The following is a 25,410-nucleotide window of genomic DNA, read 5'->3' as shown; positions in this document are numbered from 1 at the left end:
AGGGACTCAGCTTCCTTCTCTCTAGTGCAAGGATTTTAAACTTACTCGTGTGCCATGGTGGGAAATAGCAGCTCTGTGACCTCCTGGGACCTCAGAGTCCTCCGCTGAATTCTTGGCCAGTGGTGAGCAGATTGAGGCACAGAGCAAGTGGAGGAATGTGCAGGAGATTTCAGCGGCCAGGCTGAAAGTAGGATTTGTCATTTCTGCCTACATTCTGTTGGCTAGTACGCAGTTCATTTCAGTTCAGTTCAGTCGCTCAGTCGTGTCTGACTCCTTGCGGCCCCATGGACTGCAGCACACCAGGCCTCCCTGTCCATTGCCAACTCCTGGAGTTTACTCAAACTCATGTCCATTGAGCCGGTAATGCCATCCAACCATCTCAGTCACGTGATCCCAGCTAATCCCGAGGGGGAGTCAGGATGATCAATCTTCTTGGTGGTGTAGAAGGACCATCAAAGGAATTGAGAGAACATGAAGCCTCAGCACAGTATCACATTTACAGAAACACGATCCGGCCACCAAAGCAGCTTCACAGTGATCCCAATCTTTGAGGAGTCCAAAGGACAGCCCCACTGCAGGGCTGCCACTTTTCCAAAAGATTTTATTGAATTGGGTCCATTTAGAAAATCTCACACATCTTAAGTATAGGGCTTGATGAGTTTTTACAAACTGAACACCCCTGTCTAACCAGCACTAGGTCAGCCCTCTAGAAGCCCTCTAGAACTCCCTAATGGTCATCAACACCTAAGTGAGCCGCTATCCTGACTTGTAACTACGTAGATAACTTTTTGGGCTTGCTTGGTGTTGAATATTCTATAAATGGAATCATGAATTCTTTTGTGTCTGGCCTCTTTCATTTACCATTAAATGACTGTGGGAGTCATTCACATTGTTGTGCATAATTGTCCCACTTTCCTTCTTGTTGCTGTATCGGTGTAAACACACCCTGGTTTATTTACTCATGCTACTGTTGATGGGCGTGTGGGTCATTTTAGGATAAAGTGAGCCGTGCTGCTGTGAACATTTCAGCACATATCTTTTGGTGAACATAGGGACACATTATTTGCTGGGCAGGGCCTCCTGTACCTCCTTCCTAGAACTGAGAATCCCAGGATCACAGAGCAGATGCGAGTTCCACTCTAGAAGAAAACGAACAGTTTCTCAAAGAGATAGTACCCCCTCCCCCCTCCACCTTGGGAATGGGGTACAAAGGCACCAGCGTTTGGTTATCTTTCTTTCCCCAGTGTCTTGAAATCCTCATCCGTTTTTGTTCCATTTTGACCCTCATGCCTGAGGCTGTACCCCTAACTCCCCACCTCCAAGAAAACTGCTTCCCAAACCAGAATCCTTGAATCTCAACTTTTCTCCACTCACCCCTGTTTTCACTTTCTTGCTTCTCTTTGGTGCCTCCCAGCTCTTTCTCCGATTCTTTGTTCCCCAAATGTGGGAATAAGCCTGGCTGGAAGGAAGTGGAGGAGGTGGTGGGAGGGATGGGCTGTGGTGAGGGGGAGGAAGGAGAATATGCAGAGATAAAATTTCCTTTAGAGATGGAGGGGGTATGCGTGGGGAGCTGGCAACACTCACTCATTAATAATTTTTGTATCTGTCACACAGAGAAAGAGAATGAAAGAAAACCCTTAAAAATCATTAAGATGAACTGTCTGGAGGAGCGTGGGGTTGTATGAATATTCACATGCACATGGGGTGTGGTGGGGGGGAGGGCCACGGAGCGGGGCTGAAGTGAGGAAATGAACTCCCCAGATCTTCCGCCACCCCAGCCCATTAGGGAAGGGGGGCGGCAGGGTGAGGCAAGGGGCAAGGGGGCGTAGGACCTGCTGAAGCGGGTGTTGAGCAAAGGCCTCTGGAACCTAAGAGCGACCCTGGCTGGGAAAGGTGTCAGGCAGGCGCTGAGGCGGGAGGCAGCTGAACGGCCCCCACTCTAGAGAAACATGCAATCATTAATCAGCATCACCGGGCCCCACTCAGACTAAGTGGCCTCTTGTGATTAGGAATGGGCCCTTGAAGAAGAAAAACGCAGCCTTTAAGCATTTTAAGTGTGTGCATTTGACAATGGCTTTCTTGATAGCGGTGGGGTTTCGGAGGGGAGTTCCAAGTGCAGGGCTCTGAGTGTGTGTGTATGTGTGTGTGTGTGTGTGTGTGTGTGTGTGTGTGTGTGTGTATCGAGAGTGCAGGCCTGGCTTCAGGGCCTGAGGAACAAAGGCCATCGGAGGAGCTGTGGGCCTGGCCTTGGCAGCGGGAGAGAAGACGGCCCGCCCTGCAGGTTCAATTCTGAGGTACCTTTCTCTGGGTAAGAGCTGGAGCTTCCAGGAATGGTGGTGAGGGCAGCTGGGGACTGGTTTCCCTCAGGACTTCTGAGTCACATGGTCCTGACACACCCAGAAGCCCAAACTAGAAGGAAATAATCCCGCTCCCACCTCGGAAGTCTGTTAAGTCAGGGGTGTGTGTGTGTGTGTGTGTAGTTGTGTCTGACTCTGTGCGACCCCATGGGCCCCCCAGGCTCCTCTGTCCATGGAATTTTCCAGGCAAGAATACTGGAGTGGGTTGCCGTTTCCTCCTGCAGGGGATCTTCCTGACCCAGGGATCAAACCTGTGTCTCCTGTGACTCCTGCATTAGCGAGCAGATTCTTTACCACTTGAGCCACCTGGGAAACCCTGTTAAGTCAGATAGTATATGTAAATAATTTAACTATGCTCAGAAATGTTATTTCTTTCCTTCCCAACCATGAACTCACATCATCCCCACAATCATTACACTCTGAGGGTAGTATGGATGTGAGAGTTGGACTATAAAGAAAACTGAGTGCAAAAGAATTGGTGCTTTTGAACTATGGTTTTAGAGAAGACTCTTGAGAGTCCTTGGACTTCAAGGAGATCAAACCGGTTAATCCTAAAGGAAATCAGTCCTGAATACTCATTGGAAGGACTGATGCTGAAGTTGAAACTCCAATACCTTGGCCACCTGATGCAAAGAACTGACTAATTGGAAAAGATCCTGATGCTGGGCAAGATTGAAGGCAGGAGGAAAAGGGGCCAACAGAGGATGAGATGGTTGGATGGCATCACCGACTGGATGGACATGAGTTTGAGCAAGCTCTGGGAGTTGGTGATGGACTGGGAGGCCTTGCCTGCTGCAGGCCATGGGGTCACAGAGTAAGACACAACTGAGCGACTGAACTGAGGGTAGTACCATCTTCATACTGCAAATGAGGATGCTGGGGCTCAGAAGAAGCCAAAGATCCACCCCCTTCTCAGTTAGAGGCAGAACCTAAACCCCCTGCCTCCTGTATATTCAGCATGGACTAGGGGGTCCAGCCAACCTGGGCACTGCTGACACTGCCCTTTTCCAGCCCTTGAACCTCAAGCCAGTTAATATATCTCCTTGAACCTTGAAAGATGAGGCCCACCTCATCAGGCTGGTGTGAGATCTTGGTGAGCGAATGTTTGGGGAGCACTGGGTGCAGACACTGTCCATGGAAAACATTCATTTCCCAGCCCTCAGATCAGTCGTCAGTTTGACCCTCACAACAGCCCAGTGAGGTTGATGCTGTTACAGATGAGGAAACTGAGGGTCCGAAGGTGGTGACCCATCGCTCCTCTGGCTCTACTTGCTTTGTGGAGTGGGTGCTTGTTCCCAGCAGCGAGAGAGGCTGGCAAAAGGCGATTGAAAATTCTTGCTGAGATGGAAAGCAGGAATTCCACAAATGGAAGAAGACTGCTGACAGGCACAGGATGGCCACAAGGCAAGTAAATATGCACCGTGCTCATGGCCCAAATCAGGGCCTTTTGGGGACATCACCTTATTCTCTAACGACCCTAGAAAGGTACAGGTTTTGTCTATTGGTGTTCAACTTGCTGGATTTCCCAGATGGCTCAGGGGTAAAGAATCTGCCTCGCAATGCAGGAGATGCAGGAGGTTTGAGCTCATTCCTTGGGTTGAGAAGATTCTCTGGAGAAGGAAATGGCAACCCCCTGTAGTCTTCTTGCCTGGAGAATCCCATGGATAGAGGAGCCTGGTGGGCTATTATAGCCCATAGGGCTGCAGAGAGTCAGACACGACAGAGTGACCGAGCACACACACATTCAACTTGATACATGCCCTTTGATACTTCTCCCTGTACCACCACGGCTGAGGAACTGTGTTATTCACTCCCTTGCCAATTGGGCGTCAGTTGATTATTGCAATGGAAGTCACCTGTGGGAACTCAGCACGTAGAAGCTGTTCATCTTCTGGCAGCAGGTGAGACGGCTCTCTTTGGGGAGTGTCTTCAGCCCTCCCAACACTGGTTGTAGATTCTGTGGAGTCACCCCAGCCCCGTGTTCCTGGTGGACATGGGCCTGTACCCATGGACACTTGAAGAGCCATGAAACTGCGGGGAGAATCAAGGCTTTCCCACTGTCCCAGGGGTCCCCTGTGGAGTCGTGGAGTGGATACCATGTCACTAGAGGGGCCTGAATGGTGACTGCTCACCCGGATCTCAGGCTGGTGGGCTCCATCTGGTGATGCCAGAACCCAGGATGCATTGATGGGAAATCAGAGGAGCTGGGGAACAGTGCTGAGCCGGAATCAGACAGACCTGGGGCCGGTCCTCTCGTCGCCATCTCCCACATGCCTCTCAGCTCCCTTAGTTGCTCTGGGTCTCAGGCTCACTATCGGTAAAATCAATAGACAGATACCTGCCCCTCGGGATCGTGGGGAAGCAGGGTAGAAAAGTGCATGTAAAGCCCTTTGCAAATAGAAAGAAGGGAGTGTCTTTTCATATGGGGGGAGCACTCTCAGGCCCTGGAGAAGGACCCTTCAGCCGAGGAGTGATCTGGACTTTCTGATCCTCCTGATGGGAGGCGGTGGCTCATGGAGACAGGGTGAATGCTCACGTGTCCATGTGGCCTGGCACGTGCGTAGGCCTGGTGCTGTGCTGGGGACGCTAAGGTGGACAAGTCTCGGTCTCTGCCCTGAAATAGCCCTAACTGGAGATGCTCGCAATCCGGCGAGATAACAAGTCACCATGAGAGATGCATTGAAGGAGTGAGTGGAGGACACATGGGAGCTTAAAGCAGAGGCAGCTGCCCTGGACTTGGGGGTGGAATCACAGGAAACTTCTGGAAGGAGGGGTGGCTCAGCTGAGACCTGAGAGACGAGCAGGGTTAACCAGATAAAGGAAGCAGGGCTAGGGAGAAGGTCTCAGGTAGACAGGGCAGTGTTGCTAGGGTCTGAAGGCAAGAGACGTGGAGGATTGTGGAGAGGGGGAGGCCCGTGCAGGCAAAGGGTGAGGACTGGGAGGTGACGGGCTGGAGCAGGGAGGCCAATCACAGCCTGCTAAGTCAGGGGTTTGTATTTACTGCTCCAGGAGAGACCAAACTGGCCTGGGCGCAGCACCAGGCTGATTTATCAGCTTCAAGTGCCAAGAGTGGGCGCGTCACCTGTTCTGAAATCCGAGGCACGTAGGGGCCAGGGCGAATGCTCTCTGTCCCTTGCCCAGTGTTAACCCCAGCTGCCTCGGGCCCCGTGGACTCTGGCCTTGGTTCTCGGCAGGAGAAAAGTTCCAGGAATGGAAATGGTTCCTCCCAGAACCCGCTCCACCCTCTATTCACCTCTTGTCCCTGCGCTTTATCAAAATCTGAGGTCCTCTCTCTCTCCTCACTGGTCAAGTCAGGCAGGAATGAGCACTGTGGTTTCCCACGTGCCCTCCAGACAGGTGATTCGCATGCAGAGACCAGAAGGGCTTACCCTGGTGTTTCTTTTTAAAAAAATAATTTTATTTGTTTATTTTTGGCTGCAAGGGCTTTTCTCTGGTTGCAGGGTGTGGGCTGCTTCTCTTTGTAGTGGCTTCTCTCATTGCGGAGCTCAGGCTCTAGGGCCCGTGGGCTTCAGTAGTTGTGGTTCCCAGGCTCAGTTGCTCCGCGGTGTCTGGGATCATCTTAGATCAGACATTGAACCCCATTGGCAGGCGGATTCTTTGTTTCTACGGAACAACCAAGGTTGTTTTCCCATCAGAGAGTTAAAAACCCCTTCAGCTGTGCAAGGGGAGGCAGATGGAAATTAAGTAGGAGAGAAAGTGAGAAGAGAAAAACACTTGTTACCAGTGTTTCTGTTACACCCTCTCTCCTCCCACCTGCTGCTGCTTATGGTTTCTTCTTCTTTGTCTCTGAACTCAGGGTGGGTGGCACCTCCTCCAGGAAGCCAACCATGCCTCCCCCTTTCTTAAAATCTACTTTTTATTGAAGTGTAGTTGACTTACAAGGTTGTATTAATTACTGTGCTGTGCTAAGTTGATTTAGTCATGTCTGACTCTCTGCGACCCCATGGACTGTAGCCCGCCAGGCTCCTCTGTCCATGGGATCCTCCAGGCAAGAATACTGGAGTGGGTTGACATACCGTCCTTCAGGAGATCTTCCCGACCCAGGGATTGAACTCGTGTCTCCTGCATTGAAATGTGGGTTCTTTACCTCTAGTGCCACTTGGGAAGCCCCGTGTTAATTACCACCGTATAGCACAGTGACTCAGTTATACATATGTGTACATTCTTTTTTATATTCCTTTCCATTATGGTTTATCACAGAATATTAACTATAGTTCCCTGTGCTATACAGTAGGACTCTTTGTTTATTCATTCTATATCTAAAAGCTTATGTCTGCTACTCCCAACCTCTAACTCCTACCCTCTCCCACCCCCCTCCCCCTTGACAACCACCAGTCTATTCTCTGTGTCCCTGATTTTGTTTCGGTTCCATGGATTAGTTCATTTGTGTCATATTTGGGTTTCCACATATAGGTGATATATGGTACTTGTCTTTCTGACTTACTTCACTTAGCTGGTTGTATTCACATTGCTGCAAATGGCATTATTTCATTCTTTTTTATGGTTGAGTAGTATTCCATTATACATACATAATAGCACACATATATATACACACACACATATACACATGCACACCACATCTTCTTTATCCATTCATCTGTTGATGGACATTTAGCTTGCTTCCATGTCCTGGCTGTTATGAACAGTGCTGCGATGGACATCGGGGTACCATGCTCCTGCTCTGAATTGATGCTTCTCTTCTGTTTCTCCAGGTCTCTGTGTTGGTGTCCAGTTGTAATTGTTGCTGACCATTGTGCCTCCCCCATCAGGCTCCGCAGGCAGAGTCTTTGTAGTCTGAGCCACCAGAGAAGCCTCAGAGGACACTCACTTCATTTCTCCCCCACCAAGCTTCGGTTTGAATCTGGACTGACTTGAATTAGAAGGAAGATTTGTCCTTGATAATTACTTGAGAACTAAAGACTGTTTGTAATTCTTACTTGCTTGAGCCCACGAAAGAGGAGGTTACTCTGCTTTCTCATACTTTGCAAGGGACAGTGGACCTTTTATGGCTCAGAGGCTTTAGGAGTAAGTGAACTGATGGCTCTACCAAAGACAACTTTGCTACATGGCTGCAATAAGATGTTTATGCCTGCCATGCCAAGTTATTTCAGTTGTGTTCAACTCTTTGCGACCACAGGGACTGTAGCCTGCCAGGCTCCTCTCTCCATGGGGATTCTCTAGGCAAGAATGCTGGAGTGGGTTGAAAAAAAAAGTTGGTTCTGGAGTATAGTATTTCAGTTCTGGTCTAGGGTGTGTAACTAACTAGAAGATGACCTTAGGCGGATGACTCATGTTGGACTGTTTTCCCCATCTCTGAAACAAGGAGGCCTGGGTTAAATGAATTCTGCCACCTTGCCTCTTGGTGTCTCTGAATCAATGGCTTGTTTACCGGGATTCCTTGGCCAGAATCCCCTGGAGTCCATTTGAGTGTTTGCCTTCCACAGGCTGGACCTCCTCCGGGGCTGTATCACCCAGAGCCCCTTGTCACTGGCTTCTGGTTGGGCTTGGCCCTGGGAGGCAATGGCAGGAGATTGGAGGGCTGGGGGTTGGGGGAGAGGGAATCTATTCTTCCATTTTTCTTTCCCTCTCTCTTTGGCGTTGTGTCACCAGCAGTAGCTACAACCAGGACTCCAGCTAGCGGTCCTTCCTACATGGCAGTAACCATCACTGGCTTCTGGTGACACTCTCCCCCCGAGGTTCCTTCAGCCCCACAGGCCTGGCCAGACCCGGGTACCTTGCTTGTTCCTTTAGCCCCGCCCACACTCATCTAAACAGTCCCTTCAACGCGCTGTCTTCAACTGAACCACCTGTGGTGGGTAATGTTTCCTCTTGGGCTTCTGACCCTCCAGCACTGCATCCAGGCTTCACATTTGTTATCTAATCGGTCCTCACAAACCTCCCCGATGCAGCCATTATCTTCCCATTTTACACCCAAGAAAACCAAGGCTCAGAGAAGTTCAGTGACTTGCCTCCAAAGATAGGATTTGTATGGCCTGGCTCCAACATCAGTGTTCCTCCTGTCCCAACTGCTGGTCGTGCCTATCCTCATCTCTTCCCCTGTTTCCAGGCAGAGAGGCTTCTCCACCTTTCCATTCACCATAGTTTTCCTTTCTGGTATCTTGGGACAGGACGTTAGTCTATCTAGGCTAACTTTTACGTCTAGAAAATGTCAATGTGCCCACCTGGAGTCTTAACCCATCTGTGTTGGCAATAATTGGTGAGAGCTGTTAGTCGAAACCCTGCTCTCATGCTCGTCCACAGTCAGCCCAGGCAAGTAGGGGGCATGATCCTAGGGAGGAGCGTTCTCCTGCTGCGGGGATGAAGCAGGGACAGGAAAACAGTGGGCAGTCTAACGCCACCCTCTCTGGCTCTGGCCTTGAATCCTTCAGGTTTGGCTTTGATCTTGGAAGCCAAAAGCCTCTCCCCAGTTTATCCTAAGGAAATAATCAGAGACACAGGAGACCAAGGATGAACAAAGATTGCAGTAGTAAAAAACTTGGAAACGACCTGCCTGCCCATCAGCAAGACGCTGGTTAAATAAATCATGGTCTGACACTGAAAATGACTCATTTGAAAATCCACTGAAATGGATCTGCATGTGTTGACATGTAAACAATGTCCAGAGCAAGTTGTGAAAGGAAAGGAGTTATAAGAGTGTGCACATGGTGGGATGCAGTTTTTATAAAAAAAATAATCTTGATCTGTTTTATTCTCTTGCCACATCCAACCAGGTAAAACTATAACCTACAAACTTTAGGCCCTTTGACTCCTCACTGATCCCAAACACTCTGGCAAGGCCCATTTCCCCATCCCTACTGGGCAGGGACTGGGAGTGGGGGTTCCTATTCTTCCTTCACCACGGTTCCCATTCATCTTCCCATCCCTTCTTCCCATGCCCTTTCCTGGACCACTTTGCTCACTGCTGTATTAGCCCATTGCATTGGGATGAAGTTAGTCACCTAGCCTCCTGCCTTCCTCACTAGTGAAGATGTGAATTCAATTTGGGGGCTCCAGAGCTCAGCCCTTAGTATGTGTTGTATTTTTAAAATTTTTTATTTTATATTAGGGTATAGCTGATTAACAATGTTGTGTTAGTTCCAGGTGTATGGCAAAGTGATTCAGTGATACATATCTCTATTCTTTTTCAATTCTTTTCGCATTTAGGTTATTACAGAATATTGAGTAGAGTTCCTTGTGCTATATAGTAGGTCCTCGTTGGTTATCTATTTTAAATGTAGCACATATGTGTTTGTAGAGTAAGTGAATGAACCAAGATGGAATGCTGGAGGAAAGGGTAAAATTGATTTAGTTTCTTTCACATATATGCTTTAGTCTGGGCCCTGCTGAGGCTACACATAATGTTAGAGGCAGAAGAAATTGGCACTAAGACCTAAAAACTCTAAAATGTAGGGACTTCCCTAGTGGCCCAGTGGTTAAGACTCCAAGCTTCAACTGCAGGGGATGGGGGGTTGATCCCTGGTCAGGGAAGAAATATCCACAAGGCATGGCCAAAAAAAAAAGCTAAACTGTAGAACACACCTTTCTAATATCTCATGGAAATGCTTATATTAAAAAAACAACATTTTTGAGTCCATTATGCTAGGGGGAAAAGAGAAAGCTCTTCTCAGTAGAATGCCAGCTAATAAACATAGAAGGAAAGATATGTTTTATCGTCTGAACCACCAGGGAAGCAGAAGGAAAGATAGAGCTACAAAAATCACAATTTGCAGCCATCCAAGTATTCATTGATTTAAGCAGATGTGATTCAACTTGATTCTCAAGTTCACTGAGAATCAACAGCAGAGGCCAAAATCATTGGGTGAAACCTTAGAGAACAGGATATTACAGTCTCAAGATATCTGCCACAGATTACAGATTATTTACAAAGGGGATAATGGTACCTTTACAGTGGAGAAACCTGGCAGACACCACCTTCACCAAATGATCAACATCACCAGTGAGAGGATAAACTGACATCCAGTACATTCCGACATATGGCACTGAGAAGGCCATGCCATCTTATGCCATATTCCTGCCAGAGTCCTGTAGCATTCGAGAACCAGATCATGAGGACACCATCAGACATGTGCAGCAAGACGGTGACCTTACTCGTTAAGGATGTCATTGTCTTCAAATGTAGAAGACAAAGAAAGGCTGGGGAATGGTTCCAAATAGAAAGAAAAGAGGCATGACAAGTAAATGCAAAATGTAATTCAGGGGTGGATCCTGGAAACAAAAGTTGGTGTAAAGGGAAGTTCTAGACAATAGGCAAAATTAGAACGGATTGTATATAAGATAGTAGGATTGTAGTAATGATACTTATGGATTGTATACAAGATAGGATTGTAGTAATGATATTTATGGATTGTATATGAGATAGTAGGATTGTAGTAATGATACTTATGGATTGTATACAAGATAGGACTGTAGTAATGATACTTATGGATTGTATATGAGATAGTAGGATTGTAGTAATGATACTTACCTGAATTTGGTAAGGGTGTTATGGTTATGCTTTATTGGAATTTTGTGTGATGAAACATTTTGAATGTGCAGAAAAATGATGAGTATAATAAATATGTATATATTCATTACCTTGTGTTAACCATGAGTTTGCCATCCTTTGTTTTCTGAAATATTTTAAATATTTAAAAGTAAGTTATATATATCTCATGGGTGGTGCTAGAGGTAAAGAACCTACTTGCCAATGCAGGAAACATGAGACACAGGCTTGATCCCCGGGTCGGGAAGATGCACTGGAGGAGGAAATGGCAAACCACTACAGTATTCTTGCCTAGAAAATCTCATGGATAGAAGAGCCTGGTGGGCTACAGTTCAAAGGGTTGCAAAGAGACACAACTGAAGTGACTTCGCATGCATGCACGCGTGATATTTCACCTCTTCATTATGCATCTTTGAAAGATGACATTTTCTTACATAATCACCAGACCATTAATATAATAGTAGTGAATGATAATTTCCTAGTATCATCTAACATCCATCCATATTCAGCTTTTCCCATTTGCCTCTCAATGTCTGTCTTAGACTTTCTCTGGTCAAACCAGGATCCTCTCAAGACCACATTTAGTTGTTATGTAAGAAAAGCCTGAAATTTTTGTCCTAGATCCTGGCTTTCTTAATCTCCTCCTACTGAGTAGTTCCTCCCCTCAGTGCTTCTTTCCTTCCTTTTCCCACGTTATTGAGGGAGAGCCTTATGCTGGGTGATTCATCTGGGGATACACAGATGAATAAGATCCTTGCCTCGGGGATTTCAGGGCCTAACGAAGGAGGAACAGTCACAAGGATAGGTAATTATCAATCAGCGTGTGAGAGCTCTGCCAGAGACAGACACTAGGTATTCCACAAGTCTTCAACTTCCGTCAAATGATGGAGGAAGAAAAAGAAAGAAAAATTGGTTCAAGGAGGCAGCTGGAAAAAACAACTAAATAAAAGTTTTCCAGGTCATGACGTGAATGTCAAATTCCCTCAGTCTCTTGGTCCTTCATTCTTAGGAGTGAATAGGAGATGATCAAGAAAATCACTTGGTAACCCCCCCCCCCCCCCCAGTTACTCACTCTGCTTTTCTCTTCAAAGCTCCTGATAGACTCCACCTAACCCACACCTCTCATTCCAGCCAGCCTTCCGTGATCACAGACGTGAAAGCCAGGCTCCCAGCAAGGAGGACGGTTTATACTGGTGGCCTGAGACAGGATGGGAAGTCCTCAGGGGCTGTGACCCTTGGGGCGTGTACCCCATATACCAGCTGTTTTGAGGGCTTGTGCCTATGTGCTGCTTCCAGGGTTGTAATGGGTCCCCAGCCCTGCTGAACACTTGAGGGGCTGAAGCTTTGTGGTTAAAAGCATGGGCTTGGAATTCCCTGGTGATCCAGTAGTTAAGAATCCGCTTGCCAATGCGAGGGATATGGGTTCGATCCCTGGTCCGGGAGGATCCCACACGCTGCAGAGCAATGAAGCCCATGTGCCACAACAACTGAGCCTGTGCCCTAAAGCCTGGGAGCTACAACTCCTGAGGCCCGCATGCCCTAGAACCTGTGTTCAGCAGCTAGAGGAACCACTAGAGAGAAAGTCTGTGAACAGCAAGGAAGACCCAGGGCAGTCAATTAAAAAAAAAAAGAACAACAGCATGAGCTTTCCTTTCAAAGAAACTTAGGTTCAAATCCTGGTCTCCCTGGTGGCTCAGACAGTAAAGCATCTGCCTGTAATGTGACCCAGGTTCTATCCCTGGGTCAGGAATTTCCCCTGGAGAAGGAAATGGCAACCCACTCCAGTATTCTTGCCTGGAAAATCCCATGGACAGAGTAGCCTGGTAGGTTGTAGTCCATGGGGCCACAAAGAGTCAGACACGACTGAGCCACTTCACTTTCTTTGTTTGGGTTCAGTTCCTAGCTCGGACACTCACCCATTTCTGTGGCTTTGGGCAGGTTCCTGAATCTGACTTTGATGAAATCATTCTGAAGTCTAAACTTTACTCTGATGTGGAAAATGATGCACTTTCTTCATTACAGGGTTTCAATGTTTCCCAGTGCCGTGGAAATCTTTCCTCCCTGGAGTCCTAGCCATTCTGATAGCTTCATCCTGCTAAGACCAGCCCAGTTCCCAGCCTGATTCCTGTGTTGGAGCCTGGGAGGTTTATTCACCTCTGTAGGCTGGAGACAGTGCCTAGCAGACAGTGTCCAGGCAGAGAGCAAGGGCAGCTGTCTTTCCAGGGCAACTGGTCAAATGACCCCAAACAAAGGTTCTCTATTTCTCTAACAAATACCATTGTGCATGTAGTTTGGTTGAGGAGAGATGCAGAGTGATAGGCTCTGGGTTGGGGGAAATATTCTTGTACAGCCTACTTTTTAGCTTTCTGTGTTGCTATTCGCTGCTCTTTAATTAAACACCGTTTATGGGCACACAAGCACCTTCAAAGTTCCCTTGGGCGGTGCTGACAATCCTTGCTCAAAAGCTTTAGACCTATTGCCCTAAAGCTTTCTTTAGCTCACTGCTGGCCAAGTGAGCTGGAGTCTGGAGACTTTTAAGAGAATGTTGGCCCAGATTCCTAGGATCATATGATCACACCATCTCAGAGTTGGAATGAATAGTTGGTGGTTGTCTGGTTTAAACCTCCTCATTTTCCAAATGAAGAAACTGAGGCTTAAACAGGGGAAGTGACTTTCCCAGCGTTGAGAAAGCCATTAGTGGTAAAAACAGGGGCAAGAATTTGGTGCCCCTTTATTCTGGGATAGCCTTGGCATGGATGGGGCTTTCCAGGTAGTGATAAAGAACCTCCCTGCCAATGCAAGAGACATTAGAAACTCAGATTTGATCCCTGGGTTGGGGACTATCCCCTGGAGGAGGGCATGGCAACCCACTCCAGTATTCTTGCCTGGAGAATCCCATGGACAGAGGAGCCTGGTGAGCTATATAGTCCATGGGGTTGCAGAGAGTTGGACACGACCGAAGCAACATAGTACGCTTGCCATGGATACTCCCCGTGATCGTGAAAAGTTACTTGTCCTCTGCTGCTTAACTGTTTTTCTGTCTGTTTCTGGTCTCATGAGAATTCTTGCCAGACAGAGAACAGTTATGAACAGATGTGAAGATGAGCATGGTCCATAGAAATGGGTAATGAGACTTACCCTATTAATAGCAGGACCTGCTTTCAGTGGGTTTTCCAGTTTCATTTCACATTTACTGAAACAACTTCTCATGTAACCCTATTGAAGCTGTGAGCCACATGGTCCAGTCCTAGGATTAGTTACAGAAGCATAATCCAAATAAACCAAACCATGAAAGGGAATTTAATATTTTTTCTCATCTTTCTGAAAGGACATTCAGCAGACTTCCGTTTATACCCCATGGCAGCATGCCTTTTTTTTTTAGATTAAATTTTTTTCATAGTTCTTTTTTTAAAAAACTATTTACTTATTGGCTGTGCTGGGTCTTCGTTGCTGTGTGTGGGCTTTCTCTAGTTGTGGAGAGTGGGAACTACTCTTTAGTTGGGGTGTACAGGCTTCTAATTGTGGTAGCTGCTCTCGAGAGAGTGGGCTTCAGGGATTGTGGTGCATGGGCCTAGTTACCCCGCACCATGTGGGATCTTGCTGGACTAGGGATTGAACCCGTGTCCCTTGCACTAGCAGGTGGATTTTTAACCACCGGACCACCAGGGAAGCCTGGTAGCACGTCTTAATGTTCTCTGGACTCTTGCTCAATTTTATCTATCTATCTATATCTCACACTCTGTTTGAAGCTGTTCCCTTACCAGAACTTTGAAGAATTTTGTCCTTCTCCACCAGCTGCAGTGGCTTCCACTTACTGAACTTCCTCTTTTTCTCTCTCTTCATTCTTTACTACTTGGATTAATTTGGCCTGTTTTCCTTACATCCTTCTGCTTCAACCCCTTTGCTACTCTCTTTCTTTGCTGACTCTAGAGCCTGCACCAGAAACATCTAGGACTTGATCTCTTGGGAGATGAGGGAGGAAGAATTAGGCTGTCAGTTAGGAGTCTCTTGGGCAGGTTGGGTAAAGGGAAAAAGTCTGTAAACAGTAATCTGTTTTATCCATCATGGGTATTTTCCCACAGATGATTATTTTCAAATATCTTACTACTGTCCCCAGTCTAATTAAACTTTTGATATTGCTAGTGCAGATTTTTTTATACAATGAAGGTGAAAGTCGCTCAGTCGTGTCTGACTCTTTGTGACCCCATGGACTATACAATCCATGGAATTCTCCAGGCCAGAATGCTGGAGTGAGTAGCCTTTTCCTTCTCCAGGGGATCTTCCCAACCCAAGGATCAAACCCAGGTCTCCCGCATTGCAGGTGGATTCTTTACCAGCTGAGCCACAAGAGAAGCCCAAGAATACTGGAGTGGGTAGCCTATCCCTTCTCCAGTGGATCTTCCCAACCCAGGAATCGAACTGGGGTCTCCTGCATTGCAGGCGGATTCTTTACCAACTTAGCTCTCAGGGAAGCCCTTATTTATACAATACACAACCAAATTTTGCATGCTGGCCTCATCCTGAACCCGTGTTAGCAGTAAAGATAAAGAAGACCCAAGTCACATTGTTATGTTGCACACCTTAAATGTGTGCAGTGCTGGATGTCAATTATCTCTCAATAAAACTGGAAGGTTAAGAAAAACTAAAAAAAGATGTCATTTTTATCTGCAAGGAGATCACAGGTTGTATGACAGAGAGGCACAGAGACAATTATAATACTATGCGTCTAGAGTTATAATAGAGACATATGGAGGGGGTTTTAGGAGCACAGAGGAAGAAGCCCCTGACTTGCCTGGAAGGGGTCAGGACAGGATTCTTGGAGGACATGATATTATTCCTCTGGGTCAGGCAGGAGAGAACCTGGAGGGAGTTGAGGACACAGTAGTTGAGGATGGGCTTGAATAATGTGCACGCATGCGTGTGTGTGTGTGTGTGAGAGAGAGAGAGGGGATGTGGGGAGAGATGGGGTGGGGGATACAGGGGGTTGGAGGTTGGGAGGTACAGGCAGGGTACCAGGAAGAGCAGCCAAGAGGAGCTTGGGAGCCCCTGAGGGAAGAGAGGCGTGATGGGGCTTCTGCTGTAGAGATGAGCCTGGGTGCCGCCTGGAACACCGATGGGGCTGTGGGGAGAGCCGGGGCAGGGAGGTGGGTTAGGAGGCTGTGCAGGGAAACGAGGGGAGGGTCTGTGTGATGACCGTGGCTTTGGGGGCAGTGGAGGGGTCCTCCAGAGAGAGATTTGGGAGCTAGAAGTGAGAGAAATTTATGTTTGGTTAAAACCCAAGGGGAAAAAAAAAAAACCCAGGAAAGGCTTTCTACTCCAGTATTCTGGCCTAGAGAATTCCATGGACTGTATAGGCCATGGGGTGGCAAAGAGTCGGACACAACTGAGCAACTTTTGTGTGTGTGTGTACACACACACACACACACACGTAAAAAATGCCCCCAGGTTTCTCACTTGGGCGATTGGAAGCTGCTGCCATTCACTGTTCACCAAGATAGGAAATATAGGAGCAGGTTCTGGGGGAAAAAGATACAGTTAATTTTGTAGTAATTTAAATGTTCCTTATAATTCAAGAGTTAACTTTATTCAGTTTCTAGTTTCTATAATCACACTCTTTCTCTATATATATATTTACATATAAAGCTATGTATTAAAAATACATAATCATATATAACTATAAAATATAAATATATATGAAAATTAAAAATATAAATATATATTTGTGTATGTAAAATTGAGACACTATAAAATCCACCCATTTGATGTGTACAATTCAATGGCTTTTAATATATTTGGAGTTGTGCAACCATCACAATGTCAATCTTGTAACGTTTTCATCACCCCACAAAGAAATCTCACATCTCCTAGCCCTCACCCCCAATCCTCTCTCTGCTCCATCAAGCCCCACTTTCTGTCCCTATAGACTTTCTTATTCTGGACGTGTCACATAAGTGGAATCACAGCGAGTATATTTTCAAACTGTAATCCAATCTGCCCTGCACCTTTAATTGTTATCAGTTCTGCAAACGTGTGCCTAGCAGTGGGGTAAGAGTGTAGGTTTCGGTCATGACTCTTTCATTTCTAAATGACAGTAAAGCAACTTGAACGAATTTTGAAGCACAGGGGGGATTTATAGGCTCACATAACTGGGAGAGATGGGGCGGACCTCACTTTAAGGTTGACTGGATCCAAATACTTAAATTATGTCATTTGTCTCTGTCCTTGCTTCTGTCTCTTTCTACCTCTTTCTCTCTCTCTCCCAGCTCTCTTTGCTTCAATTTCTTTAAACCTCAGGGAAGACTCTGATCAACCCAGCTGGTGCCACATGTGTACCCCTTGGGCCACTCACTTGATTGGCTGGGCTTGAGTCAGATGACTACCCACGGAGAGAAGGGTCTGGTCTTGGGCTTATAGGGGAAAAGCAGGTGTATAGAAGACTTTCCCGGGGGAAGGGGTGTGAGTGTCGCTGAAAGAGAGGATGAAAGGAATGATGGATGGATGTTCAGCACACTTCCTGGTCAGGAGGAGCATCACACTAAAAGAAGATTGAACAACCAAACAGTACCTGGGTAGAAGTAATTACATCTCGTGGATGCAGGAGTTCAGAGCAGCAGGAATTCTGAAGAACCAGTTCGGATACATGTGTCTTCCTTAAATCCAGCCTCTCTGTCACCCAAGATGTACCTGTGTTTGGTCAGTGGAACTTTAATTGGGACTGGAAAAGAAATGGGAAAGGGGTGCGTTCTAAGAGGGGAAACTGCCTGGACTCAGGGAGTGCTCACCAGTCAGCAAGCAGACCAGAGTGGCCCCAAGGAAGAGAGACTGGGTGAGGAGTTGGGCGATCATTTGGAGAGATGGACCCGAGCCCAAGGCTGTGACCCAAATTCAGCGATGGGAAGCAAGTCCGAGGTAAAAGATGTGGAACCTATTTTGTTTCACTTTACATATCTTTTATATAATATGTTACTCATCTTGGTAAATCCCAAACTATGGTTTTGATTTCCCATCAGCAAGCAAATAGCATAGTTCTTTGGCAGTTATTCAGGGTCTTTCCAAGTGGATAATCACTTTAGTTTTCTTTGTGACTGTGTTTGAATTAGGGTGATTCGGTTGTTTTTCAAAGTGGGTTGTTCAAAACTGATGGTTTCTTGTCTTGTTACACATTAACAGACTCTTTGTTGAATTTCTACTACTTAACACTCTGACACTGTATACACTTTTTCACTTCTGCTCCTTGTACTATCCTCTGATTTATCCATTTGGCCAACCCCTACTCATCTTTCAAAATATAGATCACGTTTCCTTGAGGAGAGAGATTATACCTAACTTCTCTCTCACCTGGCAAGCGGCACAGGGAGAAATGAACTCATGCATGAATGAGAGGATTCATATCCATCCAGCCAAAGGATGGCATGTAGGTTCTGTGTCACTTATGAGTGCACTTTAATGCAAGTGTCAGTCAAATCCAATGAGTGGTGGGTTTATAGGTATTTATTTTTCTCACATATCAAACTGCTTGAGAATTTTCAGTTGTGGCACTAGTTCAGGGACTCAAAGAAGCTATCAAGGACTTATTGTCAAGATCAGCAGTGCACCCAAGGTAACAACAGGCACCGGCTATGCAAGTCTTCTGCGTGCGTCTTACTAGCCACTCCTGGCTGCAAGAGAAATTGACTTTCTCACCTGGGTTCGGGGTATGTCAGTTCCTGAGCAGTATCTTGGTTCCGTTAGCAAGGACAAGTGAGGGGATGGATACTAGCTAGGCAACCAGTGGCGCCCACCACCTATGTCATCTCATAGGTTAACAGATTCAAGGTGAGGCTCTGTGTTCACAATTGTGAAAGCTGTCCAAGCCCACCAGGCAAAGGTACTTCAGTTGATTATTAATGTCTGCGTGAATGTGGAGTGGGCCATATAGCATTCTTGGTGTGTATTGTCATCTCGGATCCAGCCCCTAGTTTGATCTGTGTGTTGGACCATCTGTTTCCCCCTCCTCACTTACCCCACCTGCTCTGTGTGCTGGGAGGCAGACTCCGATGGACTGCCTCAATGGATCAACAGATCCCCTTATCCTTTGACTTTCGGGTTGATTTGGCCACTGAGAGGCAGCGGCTGGAGAACAGAGGATGGGAGGAGAATGATATCAGGGTATTTCTCCTCCTGTTGGGTCACCATGGTTTCCTGAAGGCCACATCTCCTTTCAGAAACCCCTTTCTGTCCATTTTTCCTTTGTAGGTTCCAATAACTGCCCCACCCCTTACCCCTTCAGACCAAGCTCCTTACATCCTCCCTTTTTGGCTTCTCCAAGCCCTGCCCACCCCTTTGTAAACATCATTTTAATGCACTTCCTTTAAATCCCTCAGTTTGTGCCCTCTTTTTCTCAAAGATCCAGCCTGAAGCAGTCTGTAATGCTTTAGGGGCTTGTTCTGGGGGAGGGTGTGAGAGTTATGGATGGAGACCTTTGTCTTCCCCCCTCCTCAAAGTCTAGGGCAATGTGCTTCCTACCCTCTACAGGATACCAGACTTGCATGTCATGGGATGCTCCTGGATGTCTTTTTAAATTCATTTTTACTAATCAAGTCCCCAGGGGTAATGATGGGCCCTCTACTGTGGTTTGTAAGTACATCCAGCTGCAAGGCACTCCAGATGGGAGCTCTCAGGAATCAGTAGGAGGGAACTGATGTCTCCCCTGGTTCTTTCCAGATTGTATCGTGGCTGGTCAGTGAGAGCTGTCATTTCCGCAGGCTGTTGGTCAGAAGTGGCTGTGCACCAGGTGGCCTGGAAGGACAAGGGAACGCGCAGCTGGGGTACCACGGGATCCCCATCCTGTTACTGCCTCTGCCTTCCTGCCCCCCAAGGCCTGGGGGGTCCACACTCTGAGAACAGGCTCCATGATGTATCAGATCCCACCCCACGCCCCGGTTGTGGAGGAGGTTGTGGAGCCTTCAGAGCAGTGTTTCTTAAACTTGAATGAGCAGATGAGTCAACTGGGCACGGTGTCAAATTGCAGATTATGATTCAACAGGTCTGGGGTAGCGGCTGGGTTCTGCATTTCTCACCAGCACCCTGGGGATGCTGCTGCTGGGCACACACCTGAGTAGCAGAGACTAAGAGATGGGCATCCAGCATGGTAACCACCAGCCTCATGGGGCTATTTATATTTATTGTCTTTTCCTTTTTATAAATCTCATAATCTTATCAAACCATCAAAATACTCAGTTTCTAGGAACAGAAACCCAACTCGGAAGGTTTTGAACTTAAGTCAAGAAGAGAAATATGTTGGTTTTTATGAAACTGTTAAGATAGGGTGCTGGCCAGGAATGGTGGGGCCCAGGGACCCAAATGATGTCACCACTGTCGTCACCACCACCATCACCTCTTTCTTCTTTCATTCCTCCTCCGCCTTTTTGATTTTTTTCAGCCTCATTCTTGCTCTCTGCAGGCTGGTTTCCTCTCTTGGGCAGGGAATTAGCTGGTGGCTCTGGGCTAATATCACACTCGCCATCTCAATGGGAAAAGAGAACTTTCTCCCAGCATCTGAGAGCTTGTGCATCACACTGTGCCCGGCTTGATTGCTGAAGTGCCAGGCTCGCTTTGTGGGAAGGGAGTGGGTCCCTGTGATGGGCAGCCCCTCAGAATTAGATGAACAGAAGGGGAGACAAGTAACCCTAAAGGAATAGATGTGCGAAGAGGTATGGGGCAGACAAGACCAGCGGGTGTTCACGCCCCTCCGTGGCTTCCACCCCACATGTCCATCTATTCCCCTTAACCACCTTTCTCCTAGTTTCTGCCACCCTTTAATCATTCCCAGGGGAGAAGACACAGCCTGACATGTTTTGCTGAGTGCTTCAAAGAGTACAACCCTCTGCCCTGTGTATTTTCATTGCAACTAATTAGCAAGGCTTTTTCTTTGGTGCAGAAATTAAATATAAAAAGACAAAAGTTCTGGCAAGGTTTCCCATTGGTTTCTTCAGGCATTTGATAGCATCTTACGCTGCCTTGCTGGGAGAGTTAAATTGCTTGAGAGTGGCAAGCTGAATGGCAAGGGTGGTGAATAGTGGGATGGGAAGGCAGCTGACTGCCAGGGGAGAAGCTGGAGGGGGGTGCTTGGGCTGATGTTTATTAATGGGCTGGGAGGACAGGCAGCATGAGGAGATGAGGCTGTGGATGGTTCCACAGACAGGAACAGCAGTGCAGGACCAGGAGAGGAGCCAACTACAGCCACTTTTCAATTTTTTTTTTTTTTTGGATTAAGGGAAGTACAGGATGAATTTTTCTTTTTGTTTTTTTGGCAGGAGATAGTAGAGTTTAGAGGAGGGGTAGATAAACTGGCCAGAAGTCTTTAAGTTTCTATGAAGATGAAACATCTAGACCAGGGGTCCCCAACCTCCAGGATCTAATGCCTGATGATTTGAGGTGGAGCTGATGTAATAATAATAGAAATAAAGTGCACAATAAATGTAATGCACTTGAATCATCTCAAAACCACCCCCACCCCGCCCCGCCCCCAGTCCATGGAAAAATTGTCTTCCAGGAAGCTAGTCCCCGGCACCAAAAAGGTTAGGGACTGCTGATCCAGACCACAGATTCCTAACATGGGGCCCACAAGCTGGCAGCATCAGCCTCACCTAGGAGCAATGGATGTTCTCTGGTCCACCCAGACCTACTCAATCAGAAACTCTAACCAAACATCCAGGTGATTCTGTGGGCTACTTGAGCTTGAAAGGCACTGGCCTAAATGAGGGTCACCTTGAACAGTGAGGGGCTCCTTAAACCTTACCTGGGCAGAGACACAAAAGTTGACCTTCTGGGTAAAACAGCAGTTATCTTGGTCCCCAGCAGCCCAGGAGGGAAGAGACTTACCTGAGGTCACCCGAGAGGCAGCAGTGGCCTACAGGCCTCATTCCCACACCCGTGCTCTGCAGAATTTTTAAATTTTTAATTTAATTTTGAACAAAATGTTTATTTGTCTGCCCTGGATCCTTGTTGTGGCATGAAAACTTAGTTGTGGTATGTGGGCGGTAGTTCCCGGACCAGGGATCAAACCCGGGTCCCTTGCATTGGGAGCGCAGGGTCTCAGCCACTGGACCACAAGGAAAGTCCGCTCTGCAGTATTTTATGAATCTATTTATGAAGACCCAGGAGAAGTGTGGGCCCATCACTTCTCCGTGTCACAGAGATGCGGTGACGATTCCCACACTGACACCGACCCCTGGTTTTTATAGTCCCCCCTGTGCTGAAAACCCTGCGAGGACCTCACTTGAGGCAGGACGAACGATGAGGAATGTGGCCACAACGGATTTGAATCGGGGGTGGGGTGGGTGGGCTGGAACTCTTGTGCTGTGCCCTGGGAAACAGACAGCAGTGAAGAACCAGGAACAGAGGAAAAGGTTATAAAAATGTTTAGTCTTTGCTTTATTGAGTTACAACAAATGAGCAACAAGTTAGAAAAATTGTTTTTTTTCTTTTTTAAACTCCCTAACATTTTATTTGTGCAGTGTACTCAAATAGGGGGCAGTGGGATGGGGGGAGGGGACTGCAAACACAATTTATATTGCAACATTTACACCAGATGTGTCTCTTGGTTTTTCTTCTTTAGAAGTTAGGACTAACTGAGAAAAAAAAGTGCACTCATGAATCTAAAATTGGCCCAAAACAAACACACAAACAAAACAAAGAAAAAATCAATTCGTGGTGAAGCTTCAAGCTGAAATCTTGTCCAATACCACACTGAGAAAAGGCAGTTAGGAACAGAAATGAAAATCAAAGCTGTTCATCTTTGTACTACCTAGATAGCACAATCTCTCTTTGTTTTACTTTCACAAAATTAATGATAACGCTAATGCACTTGTGAGCCCTTTCTGCTGGTTTCTAAAAAGGGGCTCAGAGGGTAGCCACCTGCCGCCCAGTTCTCCTGGCCCAAGGGTTGACCTCAGAGGCCAGGCCATCAGAAAAAACCAGACTGGCCTGGGGGCAGTTCAGAAAGCCTTGTGCGTGGCTAAACAGGGACCCCCAAGGGCAGCTGGGGAAGAACTATAGAAATGGATTTGATTTGGAAGATCTGTCATCCGTAAACCCCTCTCCAAGCTCAGACAGAGGCCTGAATCCCAGCCCTTTTCTCCGGAAGAAATCTCGCAAATTGCAAACTATCTTTAAAAAATGAACTCGCCCTACCTAAAATCCAGTAGATATAATGGCACTAATGCTAAAACCCCCCTCCCCAAAATTAATAAAAATAAAAAAAGAAAGGAAAAAAAGAGAAAAGCACATGTGATCAGCCCTCCCTCCTGGAAAAAAGACCTTACAATGATAGAGCTGGAAAAGGAAGTTGCCCTCAGTTAAAAAGGTAACAAAATTCCCATGTTGTACAAATTGGTTCCAGTATAGCAAGAGGTGGGGGCCTGGGCGCAGGAGCCAACTATTTACAGGGACCCGTGGAAAACGCAGTGGTAGGACTTTGGCACTAGGAGCAGTTCCCACCGGGCCTCAGGGACGTGCGTATGTGCCGAGGCAGCGGCAGGCACACGCAGCAAAGTCGTTCCACTCGGAGTCTCAGGCCAGGGTGGCCCTCAGCTGGGGAGGGACGTTCTCTTCTTTCTCTGAAGACAGATTATTCCCTGCATCAGCACGGCAGTTCTGATGGACTTCCCTAGAAGGACGACACAAGACCAGAGAGACAAGATGTCAGGGAGATGACTGTCATTCCCTGCATGCAAGGCATCGGAGTTGGGGTGGGGGAGGTGGCCTCTCCCTGGCTGTTCTGGGGAGATACTTCCCAAGTCATCCTGGGGTCGGAGGATGGACAGATGCCCTTCACATGTGGGGCCTGTTTTAAAGAAACGAGTGTGTGTCCTGAGCATGGTCTGACATTATGGGAAATGCCTTCAGAATAAGGCCTTTGAAAACAGGATGACTCTCTGGGCAAGTGAAGGAGGTGATTCATTTCATCATGACAAGACCCTTTTCTTGTTCCTGGAAAGGCAGCCAGTCACCATGGTTCCTCAAAGATGCCAGAATCAGACAAGTCTGGATTTTGGTCCTGACTTCTCTGTATGGAGAAGGAAATGACAACCCACCCCAGTATTCTTGCCTGGAGAATTCCATGGACAGAGCAGCCCAGCGGGCCCTAGTCCATGGGGTCACAAAGAGTTGGACACGACTGAGTGACCAACACTTCTCTATATACTTGCCATGGGGCCGTACACATGTCACAGTCTCTCTAGGGCTTAGTTTTGCTCCTGTAAAACAGGGATGGTAATAGCATCCACCAGGTAAAGTAGTTGTGATGAGAAGCTGATATATGAAATATTATTTAAAATACTGTCTGGCATGTGGTATTATATGTGCTTGTGTTGTATTTGTTAGATGAAACCTTTTCCAAATGTGATAGTCTATATAATGGTAATACATAAGATGAGAAATTTTAAGTGTCTTTTTATCTCTTTGTTTTTATGTTTAAAATTTTATTATTTTTTAAATTGGAATATTGCTTGACAATGCTGTGTTAGTTTCTGTTGTACAAAGCTGATTTCCTTTGTTGTACAGTAAAGCAATTATACTCCAGTTAAAAAATAAAAAGAGAAAAAAATGTATTAATGTTTCTATCAACCCTCAGAGGTGTAGATATAATTATTATTCCCATTTTACAGGTAAGGAAACTGAGCACAGAGAAGCTAAAAAACTTGCCCAAGATCACCCAGCTAGAAAGTGGAAGAACCCAAATTCCAGCTCAGGCAATTTCCAGAGCCCGTTCTCTTAATAGTGTTCATTAAGAATCAGCATGGAGAAGTGTTTAATTCTTACAGACTTTGAAGTAATGAAAATAGTCCAAGGACCTTCTTATGGGTTGAATTGTCCCTTCTTTATCCCTAAAGATGTGTTGACATCCTAACCCTTAATACCTCAGAATGTAACCCTATTTGAGGACTTCCCTGGTGGTCCAGTGGTTAAGAATCTGCTTTCCAATGCAGGAGATGAGGGTTCGATCCCGGATCAGGGAACTAAGATTCCATAATTGCCCCTTAGCTGTGGGGCAACTAAGCCCACGCGCCAGAAGTACTGAGCCTACACGCACCAGAGCTCACGCACCACAACTGATGTAGTTGTGAAGACCTGATACAGCCAAAGAAACAAATAAATACATATAAAAAGAATGTAACCCTACGGAGATTCCTTTATGGAGGTGATCACCCTTAACATGAGGTCTACAGGGAGGGGCCTAATCCCACAGGATTGGTGTCCTAATGAAAAGGGAAATTCTGGACACAGAGAGACACACAAGGAGAACATCACGGGAAGATGAAGGCAGAAACCGGGGTGATGTATCTAGAGGCCAAGGAATACCAAGGACTGCCAGCAACCCGCCAGAAGCTAGGAGAGAGGTGAGGAACACATGCTCCCTCACAGCCCTTAGAAGGAGGCAACTCTGCCAACACCAGCCTTCTAGTCTGCAGACTGTGGGAGAATCAATTCCTGTTGTGTAAGCCACCCAGTCTGTGGTACTGGATGGCAGCCCTGGCAAACCAAGGC

General features: G+C 46.8%; 1 protein-coding gene across 2 annotated transcripts in view; it reads right to left on the bottom strand.

The window, feature by feature from the left end:
- Positions 1–22,268: 22,268 nt before the first annotated feature.
- The window catches only part of ZHX2 (zinc fingers and homeoboxes 2), a 177,198-nt gene continuing 174,056 nt past the window's right edge, over positions 22,269–25,410 (bottom strand). For both annotated transcript variants that reach the window (XM_043483065.1, XM_043483064.1), the window contains one exon: positions 22,269–23,530. The gene's annotated coding sequence lies outside the window, so the exon portion shown is untranslated. The remainder of the gene's footprint in view (positions 23,531–25,410) is intronic.

This window comes from Cervus canadensis, chromosome 12 (genome assembly GCF_019320065.1).
Source record: "Cervus canadensis isolate Bull #8, Minnesota chromosome 12, ASM1932006v1, whole genome shotgun sequence".
Taxonomy (NCBI): domain Eukaryota; kingdom Metazoa; phylum Chordata; class Mammalia; order Artiodactyla; family Cervidae; genus Cervus; species Cervus canadensis.
This window is presented reverse-complemented; position numbering and strand designations above follow the sequence as displayed.